Consider the following 21,172-nt stretch of genomic DNA (forward strand, 5'->3'; position numbering starts at 1 on the left):
ATGGGAAAGAGAGGCAGTACAAAATTTGTACACTAAAATTATCACCTCAGCCCACATGCTTCTTTCACTTTCAGTGACTGCTCTGTATCTTTCAGCTAGGGTTAGGTCAAAAAGTGCACGCATACCATGTGAGGGAGCTCTTACAGTGCACCTTAACTAACTAAATTAACTAGATTAATTATGTGGATTAAAATAAATAACAATAAATATGCATTGTAGCCTGCTTTTTGCTGATTTTGAGTGGAATGGCTGATTTTCAATAGTTTTGTTATCTTTTTAAACCGTTTCCCAAACTCGTCTACTTTTTTTTTAGTAAATTATTTTTTCTAAAGGCCTCAGAAAGCTCTTTGAAACTGCTCATGGTGATATGCTCACTTCATAACACAAGAGCAAGCCAATCTAATTTCTGAGGTTAAAAAAGACAGGCTCCTCCAACAACCTTTCTTACCCTGTTCTATTAATCTGCAGCTGGTGTGGCACACCGGATTCTAAACTTTAGATTTTTATTTAGGTGTTCAGCTCAATTATGTCTTTATAATAAACCTGATGAGTTAAATCAGCAGAAACACACAAAGAGTTCACTTATAGGACTGGAGCTGCGAATCACACCAGTACCAGAGTGGTTTCTGCATGTTGATTTAGCTGTAAATCTCTCCTCTTGCTGGGCAGCAGCCTCGGTCAGCAGTGAGGTCACTCCAGTGATTACTGTCCCTCCCTAAACACACACAAAGGAACACTCATCACACAGGCACAATCCCATAATGCTGTTTTTGCAGGGAGCCGTCAGCCTCTCTAATTGGACACAGAGTTACAGCTCTTATTGAGTGGCTCTAATTACTGGTGTCAATTTCATTTATGACTACCAGTCCTCTACTGGAGCTACTGGAGAAAGTTCAGCAGTGTGCTGGGCTTTATGGCTGCTGGTGATAGCACTGTGCATTAAAGTGTTATACTGTTGTCTGCTCAAACACACCTGACTCTGCAGTGCCTATAACTCCAGCCAGCACTTTTTAATTAATTATATGAATTAATCATTATTTTACTTAATTATTTATTAACCTTTATCTTTTTTTAAAACACATAGATGTTTGATCATCGTTTGATACAATATTGTAAATGGTAAGTAAGATGCAAATATCTCCAAATCTCTTAGACCCATACTTTATTCATAAGCTAACGTAAAATTCATAACTGATGTTAAAAGTAAGATTTTCACCATTTTATTAAACAAATTATCTTTAGTAGAACTTGATGGCAACAACACATCTTACAAAAGTGGTAGTAATAAAAGCTATAAGAGCTGTGACAGGAGCAATTTGCAAATAACTCAAAAAACAGCATTTTAGAGAGGCTAATTATTAGAAGCAAAGATGGGCAGATCTTTACCAATCTGTCTTAAAAAAGCTAAATTAAAATAATAATTTACATTACCTAATATGGGTCTAGACACATACAACCTATGCTCAGTTTTAAAGTTTCGGTTTCATTTTTAATAACGCAAAAAAGCTCTACAATGTGGAACCAAAGCCCAATATTTGGAAAAAAACTTGGGTGTGTCTTCAAGATAAGCAAGCCCCGCCCCTTTGTGCCCACTTTAGTTTGATAGGTTTCTCCCCAAGGACTAGTTTTATTGTTAAAAAAAGAAGTAGATAATAGATGCTTAGAAAAGATCAATGCAGGTTTACACCCTGATTTATAGTCGTTAAAAAATATCTTTTTGTAAATTGGGCTGCCTGAATATTTCAGATGCACACACACACACACACAGACAGACACAGTTATCTCTCCATCAGACTGACTTCATGAGATAATATTTTACTTATCTGTTCAGCAGCAAAATACTAGTGTGTGTGTGTGTGTGTGTGTCTGAATGATACCATCATATTTCATTTCAAATCTTTGTGGTCAACTCAGTTAAGGCTCTTAGAGAGCAGCGCACAAAACCAAAAAGTCTGGGAGACCAAGTGATACGAAAGAGAAAGATAGATAGAGATGGAGACAGAGAGAGAGAGAGAGAGAGAGAGAGGTCTAAGTACATCCTTGTGCAACTCATATAAAAAAGACACACGCAAGAAAGCATGTGAACAGTTTAATCGTGTCTAAAGTGTTATTAATCATTTCTGTCTGCTTGTGTCAGTACACATCTCTTACATAATTTACATAATCTGTTCCATCATACACTGCTGCACTACTGTGTGTGTGTGTGTGTGTGTGCATTTGTTTATTTGTTTGTTTATTTTAGCTGCAACCCTTATGCAATAACATCAAATCCTGATCAAAATAATCTATCAGCTCCACCGGACATCAGAGTGATGTCCAGATTTCAGTAACATTACATAAACCATCTCTCTCTCTTTCTCTCTCTCTCTCTCTCTCTCTCTCTCTCTCTCTCTCTCTCTCTCACTCTCTCTCTGTCTCTCTCTCTCTCCCCCCCTCCCTTTTTTATCTTTGTCTCTTTTTCTGTATCTCCTTGTCTGTTTTTTTTTTTACTTTTTTTGTGTCTAAATGCAAGGAAATCCATACAGCAGTGCTGTTTCTGATAAACTGGCCAAAGGTTAGCTGTATAGAAACAAACAGATGAGCAAAAGTGTTTTTTAGTGTTGTGATCTGACTGTAGAGCAGGTGAATAATGAAGAGTGTGTGTGTGTGCGTGTGTGTGTGCGTGTGTGTGTGCGTGTGTGTGTGCGTGTGCGTGTGCGTGTGCGTGTGCGTGTGTGTGTGCGTGTGTGCGTGCGTGTGTGTGTGTGTGTGTGTGGTGTTTTGCTGTTTATCTGGTTTAGAGTAAAGCCCAGTCAGAGCCTGTCTGAGCTTATTCTACAGCGTGACAATGAACACACACACACACACACACACACACACTTTGTACTCTTTCAGACACGCTTCTCTATCTTCTCCGCCCCTTACACACACACGCACACACACACAAGCACGTTTACCCACAGTTCTGTGCTTCATGGCGAATTGATCAGTGGCATTGTGTCCCTTGCTCCATCCATTTTACACTCCACTGTTCATGAAAGACTGTGGCTACGCTCATCTACAGAGAGAGAGAGAGAGAGAGAGAGAGGGGTTTTAGATAAAATGGAAGCACACCCGTGTGTTTTTAATATTGTAGCCAGTAAATGGTGGTAAAATGTATGTGTTTCTAATAAAGTGGCCAGTAAGAGATCTAATGGAGGTTCAGGCTTCTTGCCAAGGCCCTATGCCTCCCTCTGTTTCTTGCCTTCTCTGAACCACAGCTTTCATCCCTCCATTTGCACCCCATTAACTCAGCCTTTACTGCTTGGACCCCTGCAGGCGATCTTTCACAGTTTGACGTCCCCCAGCATGCTGCTTCCTGCCAGTTTGGTGACAGCTTCCTGTTTCCCCGGCCGCTGCCTGTCTCCGAGACGACAGATGCTGTCGCCACAGCAACTGTCAGTAACAGGGTGAATGGGCGGACAGGAGTCTCTTGCATGTGGAACAGCCCTTCAGCAGCCAGCCATCCGAGCCCTGGCAACCATCACTGAGTTATTTCCTAACTTCATGTGTTAACTGTTCTGACACCAGGCCCTGAATAATCGTAGAGTCTTATACAATGTATAATACATATACACTGTTAAACCATAACATTTAGCACCACCTGTCTTTTTATTGAGTAGGGCCCTATTGTGCCACCATGACTGGTCTAGTCATTTGTGGCATGAACTCCACACAACCTCTGTATGGATCCCGTAGTTTCTGGCAGCAAGACTCAAGAAACATATCCGTTAAGACTATAGGACTTTCAAATTGTTGTATCATTCGTAATACACAATATGTTTGGTTTGCACACTATGCAACTGATCAGCAACACAATGTCTCAAACTACAAGGTCTTTTACCAGGAGGAACATAAAACAAAGCTGTCTCTTCTCTTTCAATGGACTGATTTGCAGTGAACAGACAAAAAAGAATATGAAAAGTGTGTTGAGTATATGGATTGTTGTTTCTGTTATCTAACACTACCTTCAACTTGCATACCTTGCATTCTTAATGGCTATAACTAGTCGATGCACTTCCTGTCACATGTTTTGCACTACTGAACTTGCCAACAGGTCCAGATATTCATGAGATATTCAAGAGTTGAACATTTGGAGCTCAGATATTTAAACCATTCAAGTTTGAAGTTGAGGTACCCATGACCCTGTTGCTGGTTCAGTGGTTGCCCTTCCTTTGAATACTGCAAACTAATAACACCCCACACTACCTGTTTGATGATGTGGAGATGTTCTGGGCCAGCTGTGCTCCATCACATTCTGTCCCTTATCTAAGTTGTCTCAGCTTCTTATGTTTGCGCCCATTTTTCCTGCTTTCTTTGCATCAATAAATTCAGCTCCCATCCATTTAGTTAGTGATATTATGACTTCTTTATTAGCCATTCTAATTCCCTTCAATTCCCAAATGTAAAGGGCAATACATTTCAATATGAAAATATTGAATTACAGTACATTTCAAATGTTGATTTATCCTCCATGGCTTGATAGTCTGCTTGATGGATTAGCTCAAGAACTGTTGGCCAGAAAGACAGAGAGAGAATCATGTAGAATGTTCTTGATAAGCCTGAGATTGAGTTGAGGACATTTAAAGCTAGTGTCTCTCTGGCAGTGTTAGCTCTGAGTTATATGGCCAGCGTGTTAGCATGATAAGCTTTAAGAACACAACAGCTCTATTACAGGGACCTTTATACTGTGGGATATACAGATAGTACAGCAGGGCCTTTGCCAGACACTTCAGCCCTCTATAATTTGCCCATTTGTCATTCCTGTCTTTCTTTTATGGTGCCACAGTAAAGGCAGTCATGTAGCATAGCTAACGGCTTAGCACTGCACTCCAGTTTCAGCATGTTTATTCAAGTCTGGCTGTATTTTATAAGCTTCTGTAGCTTGCAGGTATGCCATGACATGTTTTGATGCATTTTAGAATTTGAAAATTAAAATCATTAAAACTTACAATGCTATTAATTACCTGGTTACAGCTGCACATGTGAAGGGTTTGAATATATTGTATATATTAGACAGCAAGTGATCAATTATTGTTTTAATGCAGGAGAAGATTGACAATCATAAGGATCTAGTCATATTGTGATGGTCAGGCAACTGATGCAGAATAACTCCAAAACATTAAGCAGGTCTTGTTGGGTATTCCTGCTATGTTGTGATCAGTACCAAACAAAAGTGTTCCATGATAGGACAGTTGGATAATCATTGACAGGGTCATGGACACACATAGGATAAATGGTTAAATGATACTCTTGAAGATTGAAAGATAATCTGGCTGGTATATTCCCACAGAAGAGAGAATCTCTATAAAAATGGTAATTTGAAGGGTTCTTTGTGTGATGCCACACTTTATACACTTAAAGGTTTAAAGAACTGTCAAATTTCCAAAAGTTCACTTTTATGCACTTCTTAAAATCCTCTATAGAATCCCTCAAAAATGATTGCACACAGTGTTACTTTAAGATCTTGTGAGTGAAGTTAAAGCCAAGTACATGTGAATAATCTGTTGAGTTTGACTTTAAGTGGTTAAGTGTGTAACTGGAATACATCATCGGGCATTACAACCCACAATAGACAGTGCAGAGGGTGGTAATAATGGGGAGTAGTGGTGTCTGGCTAGAATGGCCAAGCATGCATACAAGCAACTCTGGTAGAGATCACTTACACATTAAATGCAGGAGGCCCTACAAACATATACTGCAGGTTAGTTGGGCGTACTTCAAAGTTGGAGCAAAGGAGCGAAGTTGAACGGAGTTTCTTAAGAACCTAACAGTTGTGTTTATGACAGTGCTGCATTATGTACACACCATTCTGCATAATGATTATCACACTCATATTCATGAACATAGTTTGCTGCAATTTCCTGAGAACATCACATTTTTTTTTACCCAATGTGAGCTTCTGTTTGCAAAAATAGTAGTACAATTAGTGTTAGCTTGTTAGAGATATTGTGCTCATTATCATTTCCAGCTGATGATTCTGTTAATAGTTGTCTTCCCCATACTATTAGATACAATCTGTTGATTTAGCATTGTTCAGAATGATTTGATTAATCTCCCTGATTGAGGCAAAGTCTTTTCTGCTTCATCAGTGAAAGCTGTTCCATTACTTTTACAAAAAAAAAAAAAAAAAGAAAAAAAAAAAAGCTTTTTGAATCCTATTTGCGGTTTGAAATTAGCTTCAGCTTGTTTGTTTACTGTGGACAAATGCTTATTATGAGGACAGTTATTTATTTATTATATGTTTAGTCATTAAACAGTATTCCAATGCCTACTTGAACTTGTTCTTTACTTTGCATTCACTTCATTGACCTAAATACTTTTCTTACACAACTCCAGACAGAGTAACAAATCAAAACTTTATGTGACACATCAACATCAACCCACCACTCATTAAGCCTTCAAAACCTGACGTCTTCATTATGACATATCTGTGAAATCAGGTTCGTATACAGAGAGCTATTGAGCAGAAAATGACCTACATTGTGAAAGCAGACATTCAATCCAGTGGATCAGGACCTGACAGATATATTTCCCTCAGTTTTGGGGTGTTCAGTTTCCATGCCTGCGAGGCTGCTGGTGTGGAAGGCCCTACGTACGTGTCCCTGCTCGTTTTATACCCCCAACCCCCCACCAAACTGACGCCGCTCCTGACTAACCCGCTTTCTGATTATCGACACGTTAGACTTCTCTCATCCTCTTAGGGAGATACGGATCCAGGTGAGAGCCAAACTCCGTGCAAAATTAATTTCTTCTGACGCTTTCTTTGCCCAAGCAATCCTGATTACATCTCAGCTTACTTTGATCACATTCTAATCACATTCTTTTTCTGATCCAAGGTCACAATCTGCATGTTTCCAGTTTGATCAGAGTCATCATTGGAAATCATGTTGCCAGATCCATTATTACATGCTGTTTTATGTGTTTATTTTTATATATTTGATCTTTTTTATGAGAAAAATGGAAGTTTGAACATTCACAAATTTCTGAAATATCTCATTATTCATACTTTTCTAGAACTTTCTCCCCAAGATTCACAAAGTTCTGAAATAGTTTCCAGACCACTCTCACTTCTCTACACTGTTCTTGTCTTCCCCATTCACGTGGTTCTTAAACATTTTCCTCAACACTAACACTGTTCTCGAATAAACTGGCCACCATTCACTGTTCTAGACTGTTTCCCCCACCATTTGCACTGTTCTTAATTTATTTATTTTATTTTGTTTTTTTTTATACTATTTACTTTTCTAGAATATTCCTGCTACAAGCACACTGAACATTGTCTTCATGATTCACACAGCTCTAAAATTATTTGTTTAACCATTTGTGATTTTCTATTGTAATCTCCCCAAACTAACTGTCATTGAATGTATTTTCCACACCCGTATTTTTCATACACTGATCTGGATATTGTCCTCACCATATACACTGTTCTAGAATGATTTTTTTAATGTATACACTGTTCTACAATGTTTTTCTTCATAACTTTTTTTTATACACTATACACTGTTCTGAAATATTTTTCCCTACATTCACACACTTTTTTTTATAACCATTTACACACTTTCCATTAATTGTGCAGAGGCATGTGAATGGTTGATTTAATAAATGTACTGGTAGTACATTTAAATACATTGGGTCTTCAGTCTAGTTTCTAATTGTCTAGTTGGCTTTGTCACACCAAGATACCATGAAAAACAAAATCCTGATTGCATTAAGTACAGATCAGGAATGATACTGTTAGAGCACTGTAATTATCTTAGTTTAAATATAGGCACCATTGCACTAAATACAATAAACAAGAGATTTTACTTTTTAATTCTCTGTAGTCATAGGACTTATACTACAGAGTCACTAATCTTCAATGTCTTTAGTCATTCTTTTTGACTTTTTGTACGTTAATGCAAATACATTTCAGAGGTCATCACCAACCACATCCTTGGCAACAGTTTCTCCCAATATGACATCTTCATTTGGCTTGATCACAATGTTCTTTGGCTCTGTTCAAAGCTATTAAGGATAGCGAGCCAACCACTGAACCATTTGGAAGTGTATAGGAATAGCTGATTTTTGCTATTTTTCCTAGCCTATTACACGAATTTTAGAAGGTGAAACGTTGACTGGAGGTCTTGAGAGAGCAGCTGACTGGACTGCAGGCCTCAGTGCTGATAAACAGTCTGCCCGCACGACTGCAGCAGTAGAGCTTCGGCCATTTGATTGAATCCCGCAGTCAAACAGAACCTCATTATGGAAGCTATTAGTCTGGTGGAGGAGGAGAGGAGCATTGACCATTTCACTGTGAAAGACATCAGTACTCTAGAGCTGTACGTTCCAATTGTACTCTAAGCACTAACACTATGAGATAACGAACTGCACATTTGAGAGGGAGATCAGTGAAGACATTTATCTGAATAGGTGTTGAGTGGATAAGAATAAAAATGTTTATGTAGTTTTATTTTTTTCTGTATATTTTTTTTATTAGTGCATCTTGTGTAAAAATTGCATCAGAACTGGATAAGTACTATATGGCAGCTGCTGCATAACTGCTGTAAATTGTAGCTAAAATGACTAATTTACCATTACATGACTGACCCACCAAAAATAATTCCAAAGTCCTAGACTTTCTAGAGTGTATTTTTTCCCTAACATTTAGACTGTTCTACAATATTTTTGCCAACATTCATACTTTTCTAGCTTGTTTTCCCCACCAGTCATTCTCTTAGAATGTTTGGACCCACACTATTTACACTGCTCTAGAATATGTTTTTCCTTATAATGTGCATTATTTTAGAATCCCCCCTACCATTCACACTGCTGTAGAATGGTTTTGTTTTCCTTACCATTTACACTGTTCTAGAATGCCCCCTACCATTCACAGTGCTCTAGAATGTTTTCCTTATCATGTGCACAGTTTTAGAATGCCCCTCCCTCACCATTTACATTGTTCTAGAATGTTTTTCCTTATCATTCACACTGTTCTAGAATGTTTTTCCTCACCATTCACACTGTTCTAGAATGTTTTTCCTTATCATTCACACTGTTCTAGAATGTTTTTCCTTATCATTCACACTGTTCTAGAATGTTTTTCCTCAACATTTACACTGTTCTAGAATGTTTTTCCTTATCATTCACACTGTTCTAGAATGTTTTTCCTCAACATTTACACTGTTCTAGAATGTTTTTCCTCACCATTCACACTGTTCTAGAATGTTTTTCCTCACCATTCACACTGTTCTAGAATGTTTTTCCTTATCATTCACACTGTTCTAGAATGTTTTTCCTTATCATTCACACTGTTCTAGAATGTTTTTCCTCACCATTAACATTGTTCTAGAATGTTTTTCTTCACCATTCACACTGTTCTAGAATGTTTTCCTCACAGTTCACACTGTTCTAGAATGTTTTCCCCACAGTTCACACTGTTCTACAAAGTTATCACTATTTGTTTGCTTTACCACCATTCACACAAAACAATAATTAAACAATCAAACAAAACAATATTATTTGAAATAGACTATATCTATAGATCAGTCTTGCTGTCCTGCTTCTTGGTGAATTTTTTATTAGTGCATCTTGTGCATCAGTTCACAAGTGTAGTGGAGGTAGTTTAGGTGGTGTGCGTGCGCGCATGTGCGCAAGGTGATGAATGTATCTGCTGCTGTTCATCAGACGGCTGTGCTGGATCAGTCACAGCTGCTTCCAGAAACGCTGAGACACAAGGTTAGGACAGAGCAGCACTGTAAATCCAATCAGACTCCAGTTCAATTACGCTCACACGCACACGCACGCACACACACACACACACACACACACACAGCAAAAGAAAATATACTTTTAAAAATTTGAGCTGTTTCAAAGAGGTGGCACCGAAGATCCATTTTTGAGAGTGAAGAACCTTTTCATTGGTCTAAATAAGATTCACTTGATGTAGAACTTTACTAACAATTTAAATGTCCCATGTTCTTCAAAATAACATATTATTATATTATATTATTAATATTCTTCACATTATCATATCTAAATACCCTAATGAACCCTCACTTGATGTAAATGTTATTTACTAATTTAAAGATTCTTCATATTCACACATCTGCTTATTCACACTAAAGCTTATTTACCCATTTAAAGGTTCTACTGACTCACAAATCTAAAGAACCTAAAGAACTTCCACTTGATTGTGTGTGTGTGTGTGTGTGTTTGATCTCAGTGCTCTGTATATCACTCCTCTCTCTCTGCTGGCTGTAAAGGAGCAGCCTGCAGCTGAAACTCTAAACATACACACACACGTTCTCATTCTCTCTCTCTAAAATCTACCTGCTGCGTACAAGCCTCGGGGCAACACACACACACACACACAAACACACCTCCATTCATCCCCACACACACACACACCCCTCCGTCACTGCGCTCTCTAAGTGCTCTGATTGATTAATTCCACATTAGATAGAATTACAGCATGAAAGCGTCATTGTTTCTTAACAATAAACAGCAGAGAACCAGGACAGCAGAAGAGGAGCTCTGCAGCCAGGAGACGTAATTGAAAGTCTGAACAAGCCCCCTGAGAGACACTACTGTGGGAAGCGATCGGGGTTAAGGAGATCTGGCAGTTGACTCAAATTTAAAGGCTGTTTATTTTTGGGTTTGAAGAATCACATAGCAGCTGGAGAAGGTGGTGGGAAAAAGGGGTCTTGGGTTGGTGACACAAGGGGGTTTTACATCAGAGGGTCCAGATGAAGGTCTGAACTGAGGTTCCATTTTTTTTTTTTTTTTACGTTGTATATTGACTGACTCTGGGGACTGGACTTGGTTAGTTGTGATTCCACATTAAGGCTGCACGATTTATCGTTTAAGCATAGTCATCGCGATGTGTGCATGTGCAATAGTCACATCACAGGATGTGTGATTTCACTTAAGGCACTTAAATCAAACATGTCATGTTGCAGTGTTTTGATTCTTGACACAAGAAGTACATACACAGTGCTGTCTCTGTGTCTGTGTGTTTGCCAGGCTGCTGCTGCCTGAGAAGTGTGAGGGTGAACACGAGATAACCTCCTGGCCTCCATTCACATGTTTGGGCACGTGCTTGTAAATGCATGTGTTGAAAGCTGTGCACCATTTCCAGTTACAGCTGAATAGCGATATATATATCATCGAAAAAAGAACATTTGCAGTGTATTTTTTTTTTTTTCAGTATTGTGCAGCCCTATTCCACATTACATTGCATTTTAGTGAGTGCACTAAAGAGCTTGGCCTGATCTCCACTGTACAGCATATCCAAATAGTTGTGGACACTTTGAATCAAATAAGCATGAACACAGGTTCATGAACACTCCTTAATTGCAGGTGTGTGCTAGAGGAATGTAAAGCCCCCCAACACTGGTCTGTGAAGCAGTGGAACTGTGTTCTCTAGAATGATGGTGCTCCATCCAATATGTTCGGAAGCATGAGTTACATAGTTTGGCATGAGCTATTTGAAAAAACAGCTTTACATCAGTAATATATTGCTGAATGCAATCTAATCTTCACAGCAAGGCCCCAAAATCTTGTAAAAAGCTTTTTTTTTCCGGAAAATGGACAGTGTTTACAGGGTAAATTCTGATTATTACTCTTAAGCCATACATCTCGCCGTCATCACTGAAATTAGGTGTTCCTTACTCGGGTGGATTGACAAAGGCATTTCCGTGATTTGGCATTCGGCTTTGCCGTTTGGTGATTACCCTCCTCCAGACAAAATAAATGAATGGGTCTACTTTGTTCCAATATACTTTACCACTAATTTGTACAGCATTTAAGATTAATTTTGAATTGAAAAATAAACAAATGCATTATGAAAGATTATATTGCTACACAGACACAGAATTTTTTCTTCTTTTATTATTTAATAAGTAATCTCAACTGCCTGTATTTGGTCAAAAAATACAAAACAAATACTGTACAAAATATCAACATAGAAATGAAGCCAACTGTAGAAACCTGTTTTAACATATATGTTTTTTTTTTTTTAAAGAACCACCACACCTGAGAGAAACAGATAATATAGTTAATGTATTCCTACCTTTTTTCCACTTACACAAGCACATGCTGGTCTATCATTGTTGTTCTCATTAAAAGTAAGCTTGATGTACTCGTTTAATAATCGTGTTCCTGATGTGTTCGATCTCAGTTGTTTTTCAGTGTGACGAGTGTAGAGATGATGGAGCACATCTCATGTTTCTTTTAGCCCATGCCACCCACCCCAAGAAACATCAGGAAAACAATGAATGGGGTACCCAAATGTTACAATACATCTAGAATACTACAAATATACATAATTTTGAAAAATAACACTTATTATTAATTTAACTAAATCAGTAACAGTGTGCAGTTTGACCAGGGGTGCCTAAACTTTTGCTTTAATTAATTAATTATAGATTATTATTCTAATATTCAAGAAAGAAAAAAAGTTTGTTTCATGTATTGTACTTATTTATTTTATGTGTAGATGTATAAACAAAAACAAACCCATGGGAAAAAAAAAGAAAATCAGGAATAATCAGAAACAGAGTCTACAGTCACCACAGATGGCACTGCTGCTCTCTCTTTCCTCTCACAAACTTTCACTCAGAGGAGTTTTACTCTCTCTCTTATTCCCTCCTTCTTTTTCTTCAACTGTTAATTATGTTTTTCATATTTTTTTTTTCGCAGCCCACCCATTTTTCACCCTATTCTCAGAATGTTTCCCCTCACAATTTCCCTTTCTCATTTTTTTTTCTTTCTGTCTCCCTATTTTTCTTTCTTCTCCCCTTTCCTTCTTAATCTTTATCAATCTCTTGCTTTTTCTCTTTCTTGTGTTTCACAGATTCTGTCTATCGTACCCTTTGAGTGATGACAATCACTGACCGAGAAAGAGAGAGAGAGAGGTAGAGAGTCATAAGGAGAGAGTCAAAGTCTGTGAGAGAGTGAGAGTATTGAGAGTGAGACAAGAGAGAGAGTCCGAGAGAGAGAGAGAGAGAGAGAGAGAGAGAGAAAGTATTGAGAATGAGGCAAGGGTTAGAGTCAGTGTGTGAAAAAAAGTCAGTGTGAGAGAGTCATATTTAGTGTAAGAAAGTGTGAAAGAGATTCATAGAGTGAGAGAGATGGACTCAGGGCGCGTGCGCATATTGTATGTGTGTGAGTGCGTGTGCGCGTGTCTCCCCCTTGCTCGAATGGACTCGGGCAGCTGCTCTCTCTCTCTCTCTCTCTCTCTCTCTCTCTCTCTCTCTCTCTCTCTCTCTCTCTCTCTCTCTCTCGCGCGCGCTCTCAGTCCGCTCTGCGCGCGCCGTGAAATGAACACATAAGGCGCTTCGGAACGAAACGCATGCACACACGCGCGCGCGCACACGCGTTTTCTCTCTTTCCCACAGACACACACACACTTTCTCTCTCACTCTCACACACATACACGCGCGCAGACGCACTCTCTCTCACACACACACGCTCACGCGCTAAGGAGAGAGGCACAGAAGGAGAGCGAGAAAGCCCCGATGCTCCTCGCGCGCTCTGCTCGCGGGTCCGGGACCCCGCGCTCGAGCCTTACGCGAACATAAACAACAACAACAAATAAACAACAGCAGCAGCTGCAGCGAGAAGAAGAAGAAGCGGAGGAAGAACTGCTGTCCTCAGGGTGGATAGCAGAGATAGATAGATCGGGAAAGAGGGAGAGATAGAGGAGGTTCTGGGGGGTCGCGTGGAATGTTTACGCGCTTTTCTCGCGCTCTGTGGATGTAAGACCGGGACCAGCGCGCGCGGACACCCCGGAGGAGTGAGTGCGCGCGAGAGAGTACGCGTGTCCCCGCCGATTAGAAAAGTGTGCGTTCCTCGTGCAGCGATGTTGAGGTAAGATAAAACTTTCTCTGCGTTCAGAAGAAACCTCTCTCTCTCTCTCTCTTTTTCAATGTATCCTTCTTTCCTTCTCCACCCATCCATCTCTGCCTTTTCACTCTATTCATGCCTCTTTTTCTTCAAATTCGCCTTCTCTACTCATCTCTTACTCTTCTATCATCTATGCATACATTTTCCTTTATCCGTCCCAATCTTTCTCTTCTCTATCCATCCATCTTCAGCCCTCTATCCGTCTAAACCTACCTTTCCCTCTATAAATCCCCCATACCTCTATATGTCCCTCTCATTCTCTTATTTATTTATCTTTATCCATATATTGCTCTTCTATCCATCTTTCTGCACTGTCTATTCTTCTTCCCTTCTGCTTCTCCATCCACCTCCATCCCTCTATAAACCCCCCATATCTTTATCTCTCCCTCTCTTTCTCTTATTTATCTTTCTTCTATATTCTCCATTCATCTGCCTGTGCTGTTTATCCTTTTCCACCAGTTCTTGTTCTCCCTCTTCTCTGTCCATCCGAACATGCCGTTTCAGTCTATGAATTCCTCATTCCCCATTCTCTATCCATCTATTCCTTACTCCCTCTATACATCTGTCTGCACCTTCTTTCGTTTCTTCTCCTTTTCACCAGTTCTTCTTTTCCATCCATCTGTGCATGCCTTTTTCCTCTATAAATGTCCCTATACCTTTACCTGTCCCTCACTTTCTCTGCAAATCTATCTTCTCCATCCATCCCTCTCCTCTTCCTCTGTCCATCTGTCGGCACTGTTTCTCTCCATTTCTCCACCAGTTCTCCTTCTAACTATACTATCTATACCTGACTTGCCCTCTTGCTCTTCCAATCTGTCTTTACTCTCCATCCACACCCCTTACCATCTATCTCTCACTCCATCTGTCTTCACTATCATTTCCTCTTTGCATCCCTCTATCCTGATGATCTCCTCTATCCATCCACATCTCAGTCTCTCTATATATGCACTTTTTCCACCTCTATCTCAACCATTTCTCTTTTTCTATATACCCATATCTGTCTTTTCCTTTCTATAAATTCCCCAATAGCACTATAAATCCTTCTATTTCTTCATCTAATATTCTCTCTCTTTAATTTATTTTTCTCTGTCTGGTCTGTCTTTCTTTCTCGTTACCCTTCGTTTGCTCTTCTCTATATATCCATATTTCCCATTAATCAACATTTTTGATCAATACTTCTCTATATCCTTCCCTTTCTCCATCATTTATTCTGCTCTATACATTTATACATCTATTATTATTATTATTATTATTATTATTATTATTATTATTATTGTATGCTCTCTATGAATTCCTACTTCTGTCTATCCATCCTTATTCTCCATAGCTATCCATACATTTTTCTGTCCCTCTCTTTCATGCCTTTCTTTCCACATCTTTTTTATTTTTTTATTATCTGTTGCTCTCTTCTTGTTCCTTTCTTTTTTCCTTCTGTTTCCCAGTAGGGTTGTCTGTCTATACCTCTATACATAACTATTACCGATCATTGTATCATTCTATACATTTCTTTCTTTCACTCTGTCCATCTGTACATGGACTAATTCCTTCTCTGACTGTCTGCCCAACTCTCGCTCTCTATCTCTCTTCTTCTGTTATGCTTCTCTGTCTCTCTCTCTCTGGTTTCTGTGATACGAGAGGATTCCCGGTCTGCTGTTTTATGGAAAGTGTATATGCTTGTTTCTAAGGTTTTGTGTGCCTGTGTGTGTGTGCCTGTGTGTTTGTGAGAGTGTGAGAGAGAGAGAGAGAGAGAGAGAGAGAGAGAGAGTGAGAGAGAGAGGTCTTTCCTGCTGATGCTTTTTTCTCACGCTCCAGTCGGGCATGAAGAGTGGTCAGTGTGTTGGGGCAGTTGGAGTGTGTGTGTGTGCTAAGCTGCTTCTGATCCTTTTAAACAGATAAATTTCATAAAGGAATAACATTATTATTATTATTATTATTATTATTATTATTATTATTATTATTATTATTATTATTATTATTATTATTATTATTATTATTTATAAAGCATCTCTAGAGCATTTGAGCTCTTTCTGTCTCTCCTCCTGCTGCTTTCCCAAGCTGAGCCACGAGGGGGTGCAAATCTGAACACACACAGCAAACAGGGTTTACCTCTAATGAGAAAAATAGAGTGAGAAAGAGAGAGAGAGAGAGAGAGAGAGAGAGAGAGAGAGTGTGTGTGTGTGTGTGTGTGTGTGTGTGTGTGTTTGTGTTGTATAGGGGTTTGATAGTATGTGTGTGTGAACCAGCAAAGGTGAGCAGTTCGGTACATCTCTCTCTCTCTCTCTCTCTCTCTCTCTCACTCTCTCTCACTCTCTCTCTCACTTTCTCTATCTTGATTGCTTGCTCTGATCTCTGATCAGCAGTGGGGAGGGGGTTAAAGCATAAGGGCTAATAAAGAGGGCCGGAGCAGCAGGGTGTTGAAAATGGGACCTAAGTGCTCCGTTAATGTGAGTGTGTGTGTGTAATGGCACAGTGGAGCATTCTCCAGTTTGCATTCCGTCAGCACTTCCAGTCCACTGGCCCCAAATTGTTCCTGTGTCCTGTCGTGTGTGTGTGTGTGTGTGTGTGTGTGTGTGTGAGTGAGTGAGTGAGTGAATATGCTCAGCTCCTCAATCTGACGTCTGAACAAATAACACCGTGGAAATGCCTTCGATTTCCAATTCTGCGGCAGCGGCATCTTGCTGCAAGTCGAGAACATGGACCTCACTGTACATGTGTGTGCTTGTGTCTCTGTGTGTGAGATTAGGATTAACATCCAAGTTTGCACTGATGGTGTTTAACTCTGATCCCAGATCAACGAAAGCAACTGGGCAATGCTAACCAATATGCAGTGTTCAGTACACACAGCTCTGGAAATAAATAAATAAATAAATAAAATTAAGAAACCACCCAAGTTCCTCAATCAGTTTCTCTGATTTTGTTATGTATAGGTATATGTTTGAGTAAAATGAACATTGTTGTTTTATTCTATAAACTACAGACAACATTTCTCCCAAATTACAAATAAAAGTATTGTCAGTTAGAGCATTTATTTGCAGAAAATGAGAAATGGTTGGAATAACAAAAAAGATGCAGAGCTTTCAGACCTCAAATAATGCAAAGTTCATAAGAAAACTTTCATATTTATAAAGTTTTAAGAGTTCAGAAATAATCAATATTTGATGGAATAACCCTGGTTTTTAATCACAGTTTTCATGCATTTTGACATGTTCTCCTCAACCAGTCTTACACACTGCTTTTGGATAACTTTATGCCACTCCTGTTGCATAAATTCAAGCAGTTTAGTTTGGTTTGATGGCTTGTGATCATCCATCTTTCTTTTGATTATGTTCCAGCGTTTTTTTATTTTTTTTATTTGGTAAAATCAAAGAAACTCATCATTTTTAAGTGGTCTCTTATTTTTTTTCAGAGCTGTATTTGCTATAATGGTCCACATACACACCATATTCATTTCACCATATTTAATAATTCTCCAGCTTAGTAACAGTTGCTGTGGTTGTTGTATAAGATTTAAAATAATTAGGAAATTAGAGACAGAGCATACAGTTTGAAACACTCACTGTGACTCCCTCTATACAGATTATTTTTCAGAAAACTCCACTTTATAGAGCATTTTCCAAATGCTTTGTTTTCATGAGGACTGGTGCATAGAAGTCCAATAGAAAACTTAGTTTTGTTTTAAATATGAATGTGGATGGGGCCTAATATGCATGAGTTCATTAACCTGTCAGTTTTGATGGGCTGGTACTGAGGTCAGGTGTGAATATAACCGTGAGCATTTATGAATAGGACTTCATTACTGAGCTGCATATTTTGTGTGGTGTAGGGCTGTTTTATGAATCTGGCCCAAAGCTGGTGTGTGTGTGTGTGCGCAGATTGTGTGTGTGTGTATATGTGTGTGTGTGGAGGTGGTACTGTTACAGCCTGCTGGGAAAATAGGGAGTGTTGCAACTATGGGCTTAGAGAGAGGTCATTACTGAGAGAAAGCGAGCGAGTGAAAAAAAGAAAGAGAAAAGTGAGTGAGCGAGCGAGCGACAAAATAAGTGGACAAGCACTGACTGAGAGAAGAACACAGAGAAGTGAGAATATAAGACTAAAACTTGGACAGAGGCAGGAATGAGACTCATTATTCTGAAACAAACTTATTTAATTAGTCTACATGTCTATATATAAGTTGTAAATTTTGTTATTTACAAAATATTCTTTTGTAATACCTTCTTGCCTCACTAGCAAATAGCTGGCCAATATTTCTTTCTAAATCCTCTGTGCATTCTTCATATGTTTTGAACATTTTTCCCACAGATTAGCTACGCTCATCTCTGGAGAGTTGGAGTACCATCGCGTCCAAGTCAAAAACAAAGACCTTAAATCCCTCAAACACCAGAGCTAACCTCACACACAGACTGGTGCTGAAGCCACACAAACTCAAACGCACCAACCTCAGTTATAAACCAGCACTTAAATCTGTAACAGACATTTTCATTTACATATACATTATTACAGACCCAAGCTAAATGCTGTAATAAATAGAGATACCTACAAACTCAAACTAGCTCCAACACCAAACACAAACTAGCGTTAATCTCAGTCACTGACCGCAGGTACATCATGCTCGAAATAGCATCATAAAAACACTAGCGCTAACTTTAGTCATAATCTAGAGAATCTAAACGGTCAAACTAATGCTAATCCCACGCTTAAACTTGTGCTAAACACAAGTCTAAACTAGTTCTAACAAGAACTACAATCACACTCAAGTTAGTGCTAACTAACCTCACACAGATATCAGATTTAACATCAGTCATAAACAATATTTACCATCACACTCAAACTAGTATTAACCTCACACACATAGACTAGTGCTAACCTCACACACACAGACTAGTGCTAACCTCACACACACAGACTAGTGCTAACCTCACACACACAGACTAGTGCTAACCTAACACATAGACTTGTGCAAACTTCAAACACAAACTAGTGCTAACCTCACACACACAGACTAGTGCTAACCTCACACACACAGACTAGTGCTAACCTAACACATAGACTTGTGCAAACTTCAAACACAAACTAGTGCTAACCTCACACACACAGACTAGTGCTAACCTAACACATAGACTTGTGCAAACTTCAAACACAAACTAGTGCTAACCTCACACACAGGCTAGTGCTAACCTCACACACACACAGACTAGTGCTAACCTAACACATAGACTTGTGCAAACTTCAAACACAAACTAGTGCTAACCTCACACCCAGACTAGTGCTAACCTCACACACACCCAGACTAGTGCTAACCTCACACACACAGACTAGTGCTAACCTCACACACACAGACTAGTGCTAACCTAACACATAGACTTGTGCAAACTTCAAACACAAACTAGTGCTAACCTCACACACAGGCTAGTGCTAACCTCACACACACCCAGACTAGTGCTAACCTCACACACACCCAGACTAGTGCTAACCTCACACATAGAGACTAGCGCTAACCTCACACCCAGACTAGTGCTAACCTCACACACACACAGACTAGTGCTAACCTCACACACAGGCTAGTGCTAACCTCACACACACAGACTAGTGCTAACCTCACACACATAGACTAATGCAAACTTTAAACACAGACTAGTGCTGACCTCAGTCATGAATCAGAAAAAAGGAAAGTGTGTGGAGCAAAAGATGATAAATGAGAGAGTGAGGAAGACAAGGAGAACGAGAGAGAGAGAGAAGCAATGGTAAAACTTTTTTTTAGAATATTTGTGGAGGCGTGACTCAGGGTTGTGGAATGTGAGGGCTGAGGCCTCCGGTACATGAATGGAGGATGAAGAGTTAGTCTGTAGGAAGAAAAGAAGGAGAGAGAGAGATCTCTGTAATCATGCTGTTTAGACAGTGGTCCAGACTGCCTCTGATGCCGGATCGGTTGGTTTAGTCTGATCTCTGGCTGTGCGGTGCTGCAGTGAGGGTGTGTGAGCTGATCGGAGGTCAGTGGTAAGGCAGGTTCTGCTGCAGCGGTTCTGGTGCTGTAGAGGTCGTGTTGATTAGAGCGGAAACAGAGAAAGAGGTTCCGCTTCATAAAAACACTTTTTACTGGAGAACGTATGAAAGCAGCAGGGTTTTACACAGCACTGAACAGAGGACACCACAATAGAGGAGTAATTACCTCTTTATTCCTCTCCTCCACTCTCTCTATCCTTTAGTCTATCCTCCACTCTTCTCCTTTACTTTTTGTTTTCTGGTCTCTTCTGTTCCCTTTCGTTATCGTCTCTTTTTGTCTCATTACGTCTCTTCACTTCTTCTATATTCTCTTCTATATTCTCCTCTTACTTTCTCTTCTGTTCTCATCTCATTGCTTCTCCTCCTGCTTTCTCATCATTTCTCGTCTTGTCTTTTCTCTTTTCGTCTCAATTTTTTCTCTTCTATTTTCTTTTCTCCTATCGTCTCTGCTATTTCTCCTGTTTTTTTTTAGTATTTACCGTGTCTAATCTCTGCTTCATTCTTCTCTTCTCTTCTCTTCTCTTCCCTAATCATCTCGTATCCTTTCTTCTTATCTTTTGTTTCCTTCCCATTTTCAATCTCGCATCTTCTCTTCTGTTTTCTACTCCTTTCTCTTTCCATCTTCTCTTATCCACTCATTTCTTTGAACATCTCCCCCTATCTTTTCTCTTCTCTCCTATTTTCTCTTCATTGCTGTAAATGGCTTTTTTTTAATTAACTTCCCTTTTCAATTAAATTCACCTCCATTTGCGCTCTCTGTCTCTTTCACCTCTCTGCCTATTGTCTTTGTGATTATGTGTGTTAATGAGAGGCAGATACTGCTTTTATTCATCTATGGCTTGCTCTTTCTCCTCACATTGTTTAGTACTCTCTCTCTCTCAGCTGTTGGACTGTGTGGTGTTGCATTTCAGACAGTGCAAGGGGCGCCAAGCGCCTCTAGCCATTTGTGGATGGAAAGAGGAATGAAGAGATAGATAGTGGAATGAAGGGAAAATGAGGGACATTGGGGTGAGGAGCTGTGGGGAGGGATCAGTGTGAAGGGTCACAGTGGAAAACTGGCAGTGTGTATAGAGTGTTTATGGTGTTATTACAGGTGGAATTATTTATTTATTTTTTTATCTCTTTTGTGACCTTTTTTTTAAATTAGATTTATTTAAAGGGAACCTACACTGGGATTTAGTAACACACACAAGGCTACAAATACATGTTTATGCAGCAATAATTACGTTTGAGCAGGTTTTTAGCATAATCAAGGCCAATAAAC

General features: G+C 39.3%; 1 protein-coding gene across 35 annotated transcripts in view; it reads left to right on the forward strand.

Annotated features, from left to right (window-relative positions):
* Nucleotides 1-21,172, forward strand: part of LOC103034479 (protein tyrosine phosphatase receptor type D) — a 535,243-nt gene that overhangs the window by 301,335 nt on the left and 212,736 nt on the right. The window contains exon 1 of one of the 35 annotated variants that reach the window (XM_049472526.1): nucleotides 13,241-13,872. The exons of the other annotated variants lie outside the window; for them this stretch is intronic. The gene's annotated coding sequence lies outside the window, so the exon portion shown is untranslated. Of the gene's footprint in view, nucleotides 1-13,240; nucleotides 13,873-21,172 lie in introns of those variants that run through there. 35 annotated transcript variants of the gene reach the window in all.

The sequence above is a fragment of the Astyanax mexicanus genome, chromosome 25 (assembly GCF_023375975.1).
Source record: "Astyanax mexicanus isolate ESR-SI-001 chromosome 25, AstMex3_surface, whole genome shotgun sequence".
Lineage (NCBI taxonomy): Eukaryota > Metazoa > Chordata > Actinopteri > Characiformes > Acestrorhamphidae > Astyanax > Astyanax mexicanus.